This window comes from Phyllostomus discolor, chromosome 5 (assembly GCF_004126475.2).
Source record: "Phyllostomus discolor isolate MPI-MPIP mPhyDis1 chromosome 5, mPhyDis1.pri.v3, whole genome shotgun sequence".
Taxonomy (NCBI): Eukaryota; Metazoa; Chordata; class Mammalia; order Chiroptera; family Phyllostomidae; genus Phyllostomus; species Phyllostomus discolor.
In genome coordinates this window covers 97,009,232-97,026,807 of record NC_040907.2, presented here as the reverse complement: position 1 = coordinate 97,026,807, position 17,576 = coordinate 97,009,232, and the positions used below count along the sequence as shown (strand labels likewise).

The 17,576-nt window shown below is 35.7% G+C and overlaps 1 protein-coding gene across 8 annotated transcripts in view; it reads right to left on the bottom strand.

Annotated features, from left to right (window-relative positions):
* Positions 1–17,576, bottom strand: part of EXOC2 (exocyst complex component 2) — a 262,089-nt gene that overhangs the window by 56,088 nt on the left and 188,425 nt on the right. The gene's annotated exons all lie outside the window — the stretch shown is intronic.

Genomic DNA, 17,576 nt, shown 5'->3' with positions numbered 1-17,576 from the left:
GGACATTTTTGTGGGGAGCCAAGCAGGATAATGCATGCCAAGGGAGTTGGAAGAAGGCCTCAGGTTCAGCACAGCTGCCCCAGGCCACGGAAGACTACCTGATAGATTGTTTTAAGAAAAGAATGACTTGGCTGCTTGCTATATTACTGTACCAGAACAGAGCAGCAAATGTTCTTAAAAAATAAAATGTACCTAGCCTTGCAGTTTGTCTTTCTTACGCTCTGCTTCAAAGCTGGCTCAATATATACAGCCTGACTTCACCAATAAACAGTTCCCTCTTCTGCATCCCAGAGAAGGGACTCCACCTGACCCTGCTTTGACTGTCTCTTTATTACTTAATCCCCCCGTCACCTTCCCTCAGGATCTGACCCATTCAGCCACACCAGATGGATGATGTTAATTCTTCCAATCCATCAACATGGTATTTGCTTCTATTTGTTTGTGTCTTCCTTAATTTCCTTCTTTTGTGTTGTACAGTTTTCCGAGTACAAATCTTTTATTTCCTGGGTTAGGTTTACTACTGGGTACTTTATTTTTTTTTTGTTGCTATATCAAATAGGATTTTTTTCCTGATTTCTGTTTCTGATATTTCATTGTTAGTATACAAAACTGCCTTGGATTTCTAAATACTGACTTTGTATCCCATTGTTTTGCCACATTCACTAATTAGGTCAAGTAATTTTCAGCAGAGTCTATAGGATTTTCTATGGATACTAACATGTCACTTGCAAACAATGACAGTTTTGTTTCTTCTTTTCCAATTTGGATGTCTTTTATTTCTTTGTCTTGTCTGATTGCTGTGGCTAGGACTTCTATTACTATGTAGACTAGAAGTGGTGAAAGCAGACATCCTTGTCTTCCTCCTGATCTGTGTGGGAAAGCTTTTAGTTTTGCTCATTGAGTATGATGTTGGCTGGAGATTTCTTGTATATAGCCTTTATTATGTTGAGGTATGCTCCCTCTCCTTCCATTTTGCTGAGTGTTTATATCATCAATGGGTGCTGTAACTTATCAAATGCATCTTCTGCATCTATTGATATGATCATGTGATTTTTACCTTTCCTTTTGATTATGTGATGTATTAGGTTTATTGATTTGTGAATATTGTACCATCCTTGTATCCCTGAGATGAATTCCATTTGATCATGGTGTATGATCTTTTTAATGTATTGCTGGATGCAATTTGCCAATATTTTGTTGAAGATTTTAGCATCTCTGTTCATCAGCAATACTGGCCTGTAGTTTTTTGTTTTCCTCCCTCCCTCCCTCCCTCCCTCCCTCCCTTCCTTCCTTCCGTCTTTCTGTTTTGGGGATTAGGATGATTCTGGCTTTGTAAAAAGAGCTTGGGAATCTTCCCTCCTCTAGAATTTTTTTGGAATAGTCTGTGAAGGATAGGGGTTAGCTCTTCCTTAAATGTTTTTGTAAGATTCTTCTGCAAAACCATGCAGTCCAAGGTTTTTGAGTGGTGACTTCTGAGTTAACTGCTTTGATTTCATCAGCTGTAATTGGTCTGTTCAGGCTTTCTGCTTCTTCTTCATTGAGTTTTGGAAGATTGTATGGTCCTAGAAATTTGTCCATTTCGCATAGGTTTTCAAATTTCTTGGCATATAGTTGTTCATAGTAATTTCTTACAATCCTTTGTACTCCTGTGGTATTAGTTGTAATCTCTCCTCTTTCATTTCTGATTGTGTTTATTTTGGGCCCTCTTTTTTTCTTAATGAGTCTGCTTAAAGGCTTGTCAATTTTATCTTTTCACAGAAAGTGCTCCAGAATTATTGGTCCTTTGTATTGTTCTTTAAGTCTCAATGTCGTTTAATTCAGCCCTGATATTGGTTATTTCCTTCTTTCTACTTGCTCTGGGCTTTGTTGTTGTTCCTCCAGTTCTTGTACATGTAGGATTAGGTTGTGTATTTGAAATATTCTATGTGTTTTAGTTAGATGTGTATAGCTATGAACTTCCTTCAGGACTGCCTTCACCCTGTCCCATAAATTTTGGAATATTGTGAGTTTATTTTCATTCATGTCTAGAAACTTTTTGATTTTTAACTTGATCTCACTCTTAACCCACTCATTGTTTAATAGCATGCTAGTCAATGTCCATGAATTTGAGTATTTTTTAGTGTTGTTTTTTTTCCTGGAGGTTAGTTTCTATTTTCAAGCCATTGTGGTCTGAGAAGATGGTTGATATGATTTTAATTTTCTTGAATTTGTTGAGGTTTGTTTTGTGTTGTCATATGGGGTATCTTTGAAAATGATCCACATGCTTTGGAAAGAATGTGTATTTGGCTTCTTTGGGATGAAAGGTTCTATATATATCATTAAGTCTATTTGATCTAGGGCAGAGGTGTCAAACTCATTTTCACCGGGGGGGCCACAACAGCCTCGAGGTTGCCTTCAAAGGGCTGAATGTAATTTTAAGACTGTATAAATGTAACTACTCCTTAACTAGGGGAAAGGAGCTCGGAGCTGCCATCAGGTAGAAACAAGATGCCGCGCCAGAGAAAACAAGATGGAGAGTCAGATTCAGCCCATGGGCCGGGCCTTATGTTTGCCACCTGTGATCTAGGGTATTGTTCAATGAAGCAATATCGTTATTGATATTTTGTTTAGAAGATCTATCCAGTTCTGACAGTGGGGTGTTAAAATACCGTAGTATAAGTGTGTTACTCTCTATATCTTTCTTGAAGTCCTCCAAGATTTTCCTTATACATTTAGGTGCTCCTATGTTGAGTGCATATATGTTTGTAATGATTATGTCTTTTTGATGGATTCTTCCCTTAAGTATTATGAAATGTCCTTCTGCATCTCTTTTTTTAGCTTTGTTTTGAAGTTTATTTTGTCTGATATAGGTATTGCTACTCTAGGGGTTTTTTCCTGTCCATATGCCTGGAATATTTTTTTCAACCCTTCACTTTCAGTCTGTGTGGGTCTTTTGTTCTGAGGTGGGTCTCTTGTAGACAGCATATGTGTGGGTCATGTTTTCTTATCCATTCAGCTACTCTGTGTCTTTTGATTGGACCATTTAACCCATTTACCTTTGAAGTTATTACTGATAGTTACTTTTGCATTTATTCCCTTTGTACCTGAGTTTCTCTCTCACTCTTTTTCTTCCTTTTCTCAGAGCAGTCCCTTTAGCATCTCTTGAAGTGCTAGCTTGGTGGAGATGTATTCTTTCAGCCTTCTTTTGTCTGGGGAAACTCCGTCTTTTGCCTTCCATTTTAATTGAGAGCCCTCCTGAGTAGAGCAGTCTTGGTTGCAGGCCTTGTTTTTAATTACTCAGAACATATCTTGCCATTCCCTTCTGGCTTGTACTGTTTCCGTTGAGAAGTCAGCTGCTAGCCTTATTGGGGGGGGGGTGGTCCCTTCTGTTACTTCGTATTTCTCTCTTGCTGCCTTCTGTTGCTTGTTTCTCCTTTTCTCCTTCTTGTATCCCTATTATATGGATATTATTATGTTTCATGTTGTCCTGCAGTTCCTTTAACACCTCTTCATTCCTTTTGAGTTATTTTTCTTTTCTTGTTCTTTCAGGGAGGTTTTTTCTGCCTTTTCCTCCAACTCGCTGATTCAATCCTCTGCTTCATCTAGCCTGCTTTTTTATTCCTCCTACTGTGTTCTTCAATTCAGAGATCGCATTCTTCATTTCCTCTTGGCTTTTGTTGATAGTGTCTATGTCCTTTTCATGTTGACATAGTTTGAAGTAAGTTCCTTGTAGTTTCCCTGTAGTTTTTGGTAATTGTCAGTGAGCTCATTGAGCTTCCTTATAACCACTGTTTATCTTGCCTCTATTTCATTTAGCATTCTTTCTGAGAATTCCTCCTTTCCTTTCATTTGGGGTTTGTTTCTTTTCTTCCCATTGTTTGTGAGACTCTTGTTGTTTGCTTCTGCTTCTTAAATTGATCTGTTTTGACTCCCTGAGTTTGTGGTGTGAACTTCTGTGGTAGGAGACCTGTGAGATTCAGTGGTGAAATCTCCTTGATCACCTGAACTAGATGCTGCTGGGATGCCCTCCATGCTGTTTATGTTGGCTCTCTGGATGTATCTGGGTTTTTATTGTTGTTGGGTCTTTCTTTGGTGGGTCCTTCCATCCAGCTGCTTGACTTAGGGTCATTCCACCCACCATGTCTTATATGCTGTTATGCAGGGGCAGACAGGTTTTGCTGAAGCTGATTCTTCTGTCTGAGGTTATAAGGCTTCTCTCTCACTGTTGTTCAGTTGTTTTGTTCTGGGTGATTTCTCCAAAATTTAGTTGTAATTCCAGATTGGTCCTGGGAGGAGGTTAGGTGGCTTCCATTCACTCTTCCACCATCTTGACTCCTCCTATTTTAACATTTTCTATTCTATTTCATGGATCAGTTTGTCTAATACCATACTATCTTTATTCCAGTAGCTTTAAAAAGTTGTTAAGTCAATTAGTGAATACAACAACTTTCTTATTGTGCTTTAGGATTGTTTTAGATATTTGAAGTTCTTACCCTTTTTTAAACAAATTTTAGAATCATCTTTCAGTCTCTACAGGTAAATCCTGTTCAGGTCTCCATTGTGAATGCACCGAATCTAGGGATCAATTTGGAAGAACTGACTTAACAATATTGAGACTGCCAATAGAAAAACATGGCACATCACCCATTTATTTAGGTTTTAATTTCATTCACCAGTAATTTCCAGTTTTCAGCTAAGAAATCTTAAACATCTTTTGTTCGTTTTTACTAATTGTGTAGGTTTTAATACAAAAGGAATTTTTAAAAAAGTATATTCTATTTTTTGCCGTATATTATTTTATTATAAATACAATTGATTTTTCTATATTATCTATCCTGAGATCTTAAGAGTAGTTTTGTAGATTCCTGAGGATTTTCTAAATAAACAATGACAATGTCTTGGAGTAAAAACCCTTTTACTTGTTTTGTATTATTTTTCAATCTTTCTTTGTTGTTGTTTTTTTTTTTGGTTTGTTTTTGTTTTTTGGCTTTATTACAACAGCTATGACCTCCAGTGCAATATTGAATGAAAGTGGTGAGAGTAGACATCCTTGATTCCTTTCTATTCTTAGAAAAAAGTATTTCATATTTCATTATCCTATAATATTAGCTATAGAATTTTTGTCAACCTTTTAATCAGATTTAAGAAGTTTTCTTCTATTTCCACCTGGCTAAGAGTTTTTATTATAAATGAATGTTGAATTTTCTTAAGTGATTTCTTTGTACTACATCATTTTTCTTTTTAAGACTTAATATAGTAATTGATTTTCAATGTTTCACTAACCATGCATGCCTGAGATAAACCCTGCTTAATGTATTAGTACTAGGTCATAATGTATTAGTACTTCATGTGCAGATAAAACTGCTTTATTTGATTCACTAAACAAATGTTAAAATTCTTCTTCAGTGTTCATGAAGGATATACTGGTCTATAATTTTCTCTCCTTGTAATACCCTTGTCAGATTTTTGGTTTGGGTTATGAGGGCTGCTTTATAAAATGAAATTGGACTTGTTTGCTCCTCCTATGTTTTCTGATATAGTTTGTGTAAAACTGATATTATTTCCTCCATAACTGCTTCATAAAATTTACTAGTAAAGATATATGAAGTTAAGGTTTTCTACAAAAATAATGAAAAAGTTTTTTTAATAAACTTTGTGTAAAATTGGTACTATTTCTCCCTAAATGTTTCACAGAATTTGTTAATAAAACTACCCAGACTTGGAGTTTTCTACAAAGAAAGCTTTTGATTGTGAATTCAACTTAATTTTTCTGACATCCAACAATTATCTTTTTTTAAAAAAATTGAAAACCAAAAAAACCCCAAAGTTTGCTTTTTATATTTACACACATATTCATCATTTCTGGTGCTTTCATTTCTTCCTTTAGATGTAAGTTTCTACCGCCTATTAGTTTCTTTGGTTGCATTCCTTATAGCACTTATAGCACCATTCTGTGACTTTCTGCTGAAGGAGTAATCAATCACCAGGTGCTGCAGACTGGAGAGAACCCTCAGGTGAAAGCTACATACAGAAACATCTTGGCCAGCAGGTTCACCTCCTTCAAAGGTTGAAGCATTTCTTCTAGTTTGTTTGCTTTCTAAGGATGCTTCAGTGCTTCAAATACTTGTTTTCCATATTTTGTGCAGAGCTTACCATTTTTAACTGTGGAGTGGTTAGCCTGATACAAGTTCTTACACCATTATTGGAAACCAGAATTCCTCTGAAGTTTGTATTTTTGATTCGGTGGTATTACTAATTAATAAAGCATGCTAAATTTTGTCACCAATGTTAGGACATTTCATCATAGGCTTACACAGAAGCAGTACAGAAACTTTATAATGTAAATGTAAGGTAGGGCTTATCTATCTTACCAGATTTATCTTGATAAATTTGGCTAAAGAAATTTTTACTCCTCCATTTTCAAATGGCTAATAAAGTGATACACACTACTGAAAAAATTGTATTGCAATAACTAGAGACTTCAATCTAGACTAACATTAGGATGCTCTGGTTATAATTATTCCACCAATGTTAATTTTAAAAGCATATCGAAAAACCACCAAATGACTTGCTGAAATTTAGATTTACTTGGTGTCATTTTTTGGACTGTGAAATCAAGGATGTGCCTATGAAGAAAATAAATCAGTGTACCTTTTTTTTTTTGACGAGTGTGCTGATTCTATGGACAGCTTGCCTTCATTTTTTAAAGATAAAGATTTATTTTTTAAAATAAAAATGTATGTTCTTTGCAATTAGTCAAACAAAATTTTGAAGTAGAAAGTTACAGTTTTCTGAAATTCTCCTTCTTACCCCTTGTCAAGATACATTTGGCAAGCTCTACTTCCGAGCTTGCCAAAACCTAGAAAGATAATTGGATAGGAAAAAAGTCCTCTCATCCCATCTCTATAAGAACTTTGGACTTGAGCAGGAAGATTAAGATGGTCCTTGAGATGGGAGTCCACCATCTTCCCAGGGCATGTGGTACCTGAATGAAACCTCTTTCCTTTTGTACCAACACCTACCTCATGAGTCTGGCTTTTGTTGTGACAGACAGCCCAAACTCCATTTTGTTCAGTTACAATATCACCATATGAGAAAAATGGAATACTGTATCTATTTAAACCTTGATTTTATGTGTACTAAAAACTTTGTTTTTATTATTAAAAACTAATTTCTCACAAAGAAAATTCCAACCCTACATTTAAAAAATAAAGACATTTCAAAAATAAAAAAATTGTACATGAAAAACTGTATACATTGTAAATGATACCTTTTTTTTAAATGAGAGGATAACAAATGCATGAGTGTGTATCAATCTCATTCATTATAAAGGAGTGTGTGTCCATCTCATCCACTGTACAGTATACACAGTATTTAATTAAATATATCATAATTTGTTTAACCTATTAATGAGCATTTCATTGCTTATTTTAGATTTTGCTTATATGAAACAATTCTTCAGTAAACATCCCTTAACATATTTCTTTGTTTACTTCTTTGGTATTTTTCTTAAGATAAATTCTTAGGATTTCTAAGTAAATTATATATGCATATACATACACACGCATACATGCATATATGCATTTGTTTCTGTATAGTTGTGCCAATTTATACTCTTAGGACAATCATGGAGGAAAAAATGATGGCATAGTTTGTTTCTTGGTAACTTTGTCAAAAGCAGGTATTAGCAAGCTTTTCAACACTCGCCAACTGGGGGGGGGTTAAAATGTCAATTTAATGCAATTTTAATGCATTAAAATGCACTCAATATGCATTCTTTGAATACTGATGACTTTTAATCTTTTCATGTTTACTGGCCATTTTAGCTCCTTTGTGAATTTCATGATGTGTCCTTCTCTACCAGGTTATCTCTTTTTCTTAAAAGACATTTTTTATACTCATCCAAGGACATGCTTATTGATTTTTAGAGAGGAAGGGAGGGAAAAAGAGGAACAGAAACATTGATGTGCGAGAGAAATAGCGATCAGTTGCATCTTGTACATGCACCAACTGGGGACCTAACCCTCAACCTAGGCCTGTGCCATGACCAGAAATTGAACTTGAGACTTTTTGGTTTATGGGATAATGCTCTGACCAAATGAGCCACACTGGCCAGGGATTAACAGATTTTTAATGGAGGTCATGGGCTCTTTGTCTACCATTACTACATAGTGCTTTTAAGTAGGAGTTGCTGTATTTGAATTCTGAACCACAGCTCCACTACTTCCTAGCTATGAATGACCTACCTAGGGTGACTTATTTACTAACCTCTTCTGTGCTCAATGACTTCATCTATAAAATGAGGATAAAAATACCTCTTCTTGAGGTGCTGAGGATTAAATTATTTGATCTATGTAAAGTCCTCTTCCTGGCACATAGTGTATACTCAATAAATGATAACTGCATTACTGTATATGTACATAGTAATAAGTGTGTGTATATAGAAACATATATGTATATAAGTACTATGTGTATAAATGCATACATACATATAACATATGCAATTTATTACTTTAAAAGGCCCACAAACATTTTAATGATCTCTTTGCTCAAAGAGCAACATCAAGATTGAGGTCTATAATCTTCCACTATCGGAAAAATAAAATAAAAATACTGTTTTCCTTTCTCCTCTTTTCTAACATCTATTTTCTAGAAATGCTAAACCACCCTGAGCTTTTAGTTACTGTATTTTTTGGACTATAAGACGCACTTTTCCCACCCCAAATTTGGGAGGAAAATGGGAGTGCGTCTTATAGTCTGAATGTAGCTTACCTGGCTTGCTGTTGCGGGGGATGGGAGTGGTGGGGGTGTGGGATTACAGGTTATTAAATATTTTACTACATTTTTTGCTTCAAAATTTTTTTCCTATTTTCCTCCTCTAAAGCCTAGGTGCGTCTTCTGATCCAACGCATCTTATAGTCCCCAAAATATGGTACTTAAGTTACAAGGTACATGACATTATATATTATGAATTGTTTCTTAAGAGTTCAGACAGTGATGTCCTCCTTAGAAGTATCTGTTCAAGTTTTTTGCCTATTTTTTAATTGGGCTGTTTGTCTTCTTAGACTGTAGTTGTGTGAGTTCTTTATATATTTTGGAGATCAAACCTTTGTCCGAAGTATCACAGGCAAATATGTTTTCCCATACGGTTGGTTCTCTTTTCATTTTAATGCTGTTTTCTTTAGCTGTGCAGAAGCTTTTTATTTTGATGAGATCCCATTTGTTTATTTTTTCCTTTATATCCCTTACTCTAGGGGACATATTGGTGAAAATATTGCTGTGTGGAATATCTGAGATTTTCCCTCAGATTCCATAATAGAAAACTAAAAATGAAACTGCCTTTCAAACCAACAATTCCACTGCTGGGATTATACCCTAGGAACCCTGAAACACCAATTCAAAAGAACCTATGCACCCCAATGTTCATAGCAGCACAATTTACAATAAACAGCCAAGTGCTAAGTGCCACCAGTAAATGAATGGATCAAAAAACTATGGTACATTTACACAATGGAATACTACACAGCAGAAACAAAGAAGGAAATCCTACCCTTTGCAACAGCATGGATGTACCTGGACAGCATTACACTAAGTAAATAAGCCAGGCAGTGAAAGACAAATACCATATGATCTTACCTATAAGTGGAACCTAATCAGCAAAACAAACAAGCAAGCAAAATATAACCAGAGACAGTGAAATCAAGAACAAACTGACACTGACCAGAGGGGAGGTGGAAGGGGATAATGTTGGGAAAAGGGAGAGGGATTTTCAGGAACATGTATAAAGGACACATGGAGAAAGCCAAATGGGGTTAAGAACGAGGGTGGGAGGTGGGGATGGCTGGGGTAGTGGGGAGTGGTGGGGGGAATGGAGACAACTGTACTTGAACAACAATAAAAAATAATAAAAAATAAATAAAGAGTTCAGATAGTGAAAATGTCTAAAAGATTCTGAGAGGTAAAACTATAATGTAAAATAAATGTTCTCTTGAATAGAATAAGCACAGACTTAAGGGTTGTCCATAGTCTTTGTCCCCATTATTAGATTTATACTTTCTCTTCCTTCACCTTTTTTAAATATGCTCCCCCAGCTCATCATGCTGCAGTGAAAACACACACCTAATAACTCTCACTCACTGGTGAAACTGAGCACTATGTGTTCTGAAACCTGACATATTACTGATTATGGGAAATTATTTTGCTCTGGATTATATATGTCATATATAAACAATCAATACTTTATGCATCTATATTTTCAGAATGGCACCATATTTATATGTCATGAATTATATTTCTTACCCCCCTTATAATTTCAATGACTACAAATAATATAAAAGCATTTTGAATTAAAAATCACTAAAGTACTTTACCTACATAAAAATGGTTAAATTAAAATTCACTTATTAACTATATTTAAGGAATATACCTCTTAGAAAAAATAGTTAAAACCAATATTTAAGTAAAAATTGAAGGATTATTTTTATTTAAATACTTACTAAATATATTTTAAAAACTAGAATGTCCATGTGTATTTGCAAATGGAGACTAATATATTGTTAAATTGAGTTAAAACTTACCAAATGCAAATACTCAGAGTTCTTAATAACTGTGGATAATAGAACAATTAAATAGTCAGGTGACTCAGAACTAACCAAAATAACCTTTCCTGACATACATACAAATAAAGAGGTGACAACAATTTAAATATCCAACTGCCAGGTTAAAAAAGCATGGCTATTGCTTTAATGGTATCTCTTCTTGAATCATGAAATTGAATCATAAAATTAATCAACTGGATTTTTTAATTACTACATTTAGTATCAGAAACTACATTTACTAACTTAAGCAATAAGTAATTAGTTACCTAAATGATTCAAAAAATTCAATTTTGGGAGATAAAAACTCTAAAAATAATACTAAGTTGTTAATTGAAATTATTTTGGAAGATTAACAGTCAAACTATTTTGGCTGTTCACTTTATATAACATCTTAAGTCAATCTTTAAACAAAATAAAAATCACTATATGACTACGCAAGACTGAGGTTCAGTTCAGTTAGTGATCACGGAAGTACACAAAAAACAGAACCAAATACAGTTTATAAAAGTGAAATGAACACTGACAACATCTAACTGTTTTCGAAAACAGAAAGAGTAAATGAACTGCTGACATCACAATCTCATGTCCCTTCTGTTCATGAAATGATGTTTATCTTACAAAATGAGCTATGTAAAAAAGCTGTACCACTTAATGTTATACAGCCAGCAGAACCTTCATTTTGCTTATAAAATTATCCAGAGGCCACAAACCACTGTTACTCACACCAAAGGCATTTTCTAGTTCAATTTCATAGCTGAGAAAATATGAAGATATCCCTCACTGAGGTCTTGCCTTAGGATCTACCATGGTGTAACAACCTCTCAAGTACTGCGACTCATTGTGCCCCTTAAGAAAGGAGAAAACCTCATTCACTGCTGTCTTCCAAGGGCATCCCTTAAATAAGTGAGCTGATAAAAAAGGAAGCCTGCATCTCCCTCCTTCAGGAATGCTGTCATTGCTGTGGCAGGTATTCAGAATGCGCTCAAGACTCCTGACTGTTGTGTGGCAAGGCAGAGAGGGTGGGAGGAAAAGAGAACCTTCTTCTGTATCACTCACAAGTCAACTGTGTTTCTCAGTAATGCTCAGACTTTAAATGAAGACATACATGGACAACTATTTCTGGGGACAGATGCTTAGTGACCAAGCCTTGTTTGTTGCAATAATCATTAAACATACAGGAAACATGCAGTACTTGTGTCAAGACTTAGCCTATTCTCACAGAAACATCACAAGTAATTTGATGATCTTGAATGTATATACCGAAAAATTTAAGAATGTCAGTGCTAAGAGTTATGTTTAATACATGCTAATAATTGAAGAAAGTATTAATTTTATCAAAATTAAACTATTCCCAAATAGCATGTTACCTTTTGCATGGCAATGGCACAAAGAACTGCTTATATGTTCAGTAGACATGATATTTGTATTTTAATTCAAAAGCAAGTGCTCAAAATTTAAAGAGTACACAAAGCTACCATATGAGAATTCACAGGACATAAGAAAATGAGTGTTAATATCACTTTAATTCAACAAATATGAATATTCACTGTGTACTATTTATCAAAAAGTGAACAAGAATAATAATGAAAATTAGAACACCATATGATTTACTTTTCTATTGGAAAAATTTTGAGAAAAATAACTGCAAAACTATACCACAAATGCTCGGCAGATAATAAACTGAGGAGTGCCCTGGATATTTAGTAAGACAAGACTGTATACTCATAAAATAAAAATAATCCAGAGAAAGCTGAGTTGGAAGGATAGCAATAGAAGAATTAGGAAAGAAAATTAGGAACAAAGATGTGTCACTAGAGAACAAGGCTAAGATCATTCATACCCTCTTACTCCCAATCACTATGTACAGATATGAAAATTGGGCAGTGAAGAAGGGTGATAGGAAAAAAGTTGATTCATATGAAACTTGGTATTTGAGAAAAGCTCTGTGGATATGCTGGACTGCCAGAAAGATGAACAAGTGGGTCCTAGAGCCAATGAAGCCTGGAACATCACTAGAAACAAAAATAACAAAATTGAGGCTATCCTACTTTGGGCACAACATGAGACGCAGGGTTCTCTGGAAAAGATAGTAATGTTAGTGGGAAAAAAAGCAGAAAAAAAAAGACCAAATATGAGATGGGATGGCCCCATAAAAGGAGCTGTAGGGCCAACCAAGATTATAGCAGCTGAGCTGGGCTGTTGAGGACAGGACATTGTGGACATCACTCATTCACAGATTGCCAGGCCTAGGAGTTGACTGACTCAATGGTATGTAACATATATGTATACTAATAAACTATCCATATTCCTTCACTCTACATACACACAGCATCTTTTGCATGTTGTGACTGTGCTAAACACTGGAAGTGTGGACATGAAAAATACAGCCCCTGTAGTAGGGAGACTGAATACAGCAGAAGAGTGGTACTAGCAAGATAATGACGACGGTACCTATGTGCAAGGGTGTATAAAGAAGAGAAAACCACTGCAGAAACACTAAATCTTCCAGGATGGATTGGAAAGGGATACCAGTCCATCCTGGAGGCACATGGGAAGGCGAGCAGGGAAAGCTTCCCAGAGGAACAGTGACTGAGTATCAGGAAAGACCAGAATGGAGCAGGCATGGGCTTTCAGCACTTAGTGGTTCTGACTGCCTGCTGCCTAGAGGAGTCAGGAGTGAGAATTTGATAGTAGGAGTGTGAGAGAAATAAAGGATAGTCATGAGCAAGTATTAGCAGTAGCAAAGCCTACCAAGTTTAGGTTTTAGCTAACAGAGAATGGGTCACCCTGGAAAGTTTTAAGCAGGGGAGTGACAGATCCAATTTATATTTTAGAAAGATGAGCTTTTCAAAAAGACAGAAGTGGACTTGAAACAGGCAAGACTAGATGCTGAGACTATGAGGAGACACTCAAGTGTCCTGATAAGAAACAATTAGAAATAATGAGGGGCAGAACAGTAGGATGGAGACAAGAGGGTGGTACTTAAAACTAGCTATCTGATAAAACAGGAGTGGTACAGCGAATCTTGGTTGACGTCTCCATCGCTTCTCATTGAGTTGGGGTACAGAAGCAAAAAGAACTGATTTAGAGCTGATGAGAAAGAGAAGATGACAAGTTTGCTTTTGAACTTGCTAAATTGAAGAGGCCTAAGGAATGTTCCAATGGAGGTATCTACCAGGAAGGTAGATAGAAAGATTTGAAGCTCAGCATAAAGACACTAGGCTGCAGGTATAGATGCTGGAGGCACCACTCAGTTTTACATGAGTGGATGACTCAGAGAAAGTTTGAGGAAAGATCAATAATAGAGAGAGGCAGTACAAACAGGAAAATAGCCAACCCATGAAAGAAACTGAGGGCCACCAACTAGTGAGATCAGTGATGCCAAGGAAAGACAGCCTCAAGAAGAGAGTCCAACAACTGGGAGCGATACAGAGACATGGACTAGGGAAGGGAGTACATTGATCAGATCCCCCAATTATATTATAACCTCAGAGGTGGCTTTGGTGAGAACAGGCTCAGTGGAATGGTGAGGGTGCAGGTAGACTTTAGGGGTGAGAAGTCATCTGACAAGAGAGGAAAGATAGGACTAGTTTGGAATCTTTAAGGAATGACAAAGATGCCTTTTTCAAAAGCTGGGTTGTTAACAGAAGGGAGAGCTTAGTTATTAGAAGGGAATTGTGATTTATAGTTAGGATCACCATGGTTTCTGGTTTAGTTCTAATGTCTTAGGCATCCCCTTCACCCCTTAACTCTCAGGAGGTAATAATTTGGTTACTTTATGATAGTTAAAATTTAGAAGATTGTAACAAGTATTATGTGATAATTATATGCAAGGCATTGAGCCAGATATTTATAGGGACTTAATGACTGAAACTGTTTGCAAGGAGCTTAGAAATTTAGGATGTGCACAAATATGTGTGTGCATACGTGTGCACACATGGCCTACTACTATAGGACGACACTTTTACTTCTGAATATATGTATGGTATTGGTAAACTGTTTCCACAAATATTTGTGACAGCAGGTTGGGCCTTTCTTTTCCACTGAGAAAATTTACATACATTACAGACAAGAAGAGGTGTCCCAAGTGAGAACAGGAAAGCGATCACTGGATGCCTCCCATCTTGGCCATCTTAGATAGAAGGTGGAGGTGGGCCACCCAAGGGGGAGAAGCAGTAAATCAGGCTGGTTGACAGAGCTCAGGCTCTTTTTGTCTAGTCTTCCTAGGATTGGGGTGAAAGGGCAGGGCAGTGACATTCAGTTCTGCTGTCAAACAAATTTGAAACAGACCTGGAGCTAGTTCACCACCAGAAGGCTAAGAACATAGTAAGGGCAATATCTGATACCATGTATTGTTACCTTGAGTAGAAAATAGATTTTGTTGAAAAATCATTCTGATACCTGCCTTATGGAATCTGAATCTTTCAGCCACTACTCTATAAAAATACTTAAATAATTTGAAGTCTCAAAATGTTAAAGAAATCTCCTCACATCTGTATTTAAAAATCCACCTAACACAGGGGAATATAAAAGGAGACAGAGCTGTTAAAAGGTGTAAGAGGGGTTCAGAGAACAAGAGACCCATCTTGTCAATGTCATGGAGGCAGACTTCTTAGAGAAAGCACTCAGCTCAGAGGTGGGCCTAAAGCACGCACAGGTCAGTCAGGGGTGGGGTGGTGATGAGCAGGCCCTGAGGCCACAACAGAAGTACCTCAGTGAGCTCCCAGGGGGTCATCCATACAGTTAGTAAACAAATATTTACTGACCAGGTTCTATGTACCAAGCAGTAGTCTAGATACTGGAGATACAGGATTGAGGAGATAAGAATTTATTTGTGAGTATGCAAAGGTGTGAACTCTTGTGGTGACATTTCTCACCTGAACTGAACAGAATATTATTATCACTTCATGCTTCTCTGAAGTAACCCCTGTTGTGCATGTAGCATAATATATATGGTACATGTACTATATTATCTTTTTAAAATCCAAAAATATTGAAATTCCAAGTCATCTGGGCCTAAGATTTTTAAATAGAGGCTGTAGATCAAAAGTTGCCCAGGCTGATGACTAATGATCTTGAGAATGAGAGAGAATGATAATTTGTTGTTGAAAGTCATTTTAAGTATTTATTTACTTAAAGTCATAAACCATGCTTATCAGAGAAGGCCAATTTTATCAACAATCTTGTGATAATTAACCCACAGACTATGACCTTATGGATTTAGTTTTAATAATCTCATTCAGAATAAAGGCCAGTGCTAGAACCACATGTATAAATTCACCAATGAAATAATTATTTTACAAATAAAATGTAAGTAATTTTCACAGGTTAAATCTAAAATACCATGACTATTCTGCATTGGTCATGCCATTTCTTCAGGTTGGATGGCTAGTATAGTGATATTTAAGTTGAGGTCTGAATGACAAAATGTAGTCAGCCCTATGAAGATAAGGGAGAATTATTGTCTAAGCAAAGAAGTAACAGTCTTGAGAGGCCCTGAGGTGGAAGGATTTGGGAAATGTGGGCAAGAAAATGGTCCACTGTTTTGCAGCACAGCTGAATCATGGGTGGTGAAGATGCACCGAGGCACAAGCAGGGGCCAGGACTACACTCTGTAGATTTTACTGTAAGTACAATATAATGGGAATATACTGCAAGGATTTTAAGTACAAAACTGACAGGATCTAATTTAAAATTTAAAAGGATGTCTTTGGGATATAAACTATAATCCAGTTTGGAAAAAGTAGAGATATATATAGAAAGGTAATGGAATTTAGAAAAAAGATCAATGATGGCCAGCTATAGGTAAAAGGCAATACTAATAGGTAAAGGCTCATATGACAACAATGACCTGTGGTCAGTTTCAAAAATTTAATACCTGTGGTCACATAAAATATTATTAATTTAATGATTCTGGTTTTTACTTTTGATTTTTGACATCACTATATTGTTACTATCTACTGTAAACACTATGATAAAAACCAAAGGTGTTAAATAGTAAACAATTTTACTGCCATTTAATAAAATCATTACACAATAAAAACAATAGTGATTACAGTGGTAAGTTAAAAGAATGAAGATTAACTCAAATCTGTTAACCATTCACTGGTAAATCTACATATATATCTCCAAGAAAAACCCTATGTCTAATATAAACATGATCATTTCTATCTAAGATTACTTCTACATATAACTGTCAATAGGCAGCTCAATTTTATGTATTGCAAACTATTTCATATAAAGAAATAACTATTTCATTAATCAAAGAGCTTATTTGATTCAGCAAGCAACAATTAATACTGAAACGGCATCAGTCATTTTCCTGCAGGTCAATTTTCTTTGCTGAATTACTACAATAATCTTACTCCTATATATTTCCCTTTCATCCTTCACCTTCTCAGCATCAATAATTAGGTCTTATGTAGAAGTGTCCAGCTTTCTTAACTAAATTTTTTGATAATGGTCTCAAAGTCATTGTAGAAAACTGTCAAAATCTGGCCCTGGCCTTGTGGCTCAGTTGGTTGGAGTATTCTCTCATACACCAAAAGGTTGTAGGTTCAATCCCTGGTCAGACTATGTATGGGAGGCAACTGGTCAATGTTTTTCTTTCTCACTCTCTCTCTCCACCCCCTCCCCCTTCTTCTCTCCCTAAAATCAATAAAAACATATCTTTGGGTGAGGATTAAAATATGTGCAACAAAGGAATATTACAGGAAGCAAGTATACATTACAAAAATTATAATATATTATAAGGTATAATAAATTATTCTCTGGAATTTAAAAATAACTATGCCATTAAGTATTAATGATTAAAAAGCATACTAAATTCCAAACTATCAAGAAATGGCTTTTAGCTAATAAAAATTACAATCAAACTAATCTCTCAGTGAATATAAGAAAAGTGATTAAAAATAAAAGCATTTTAAACATATGTTAATTGATAAAAAGCATATCTATATTTATTACTCTAGATGTACTAGAATACTTTTAGAGAACTTC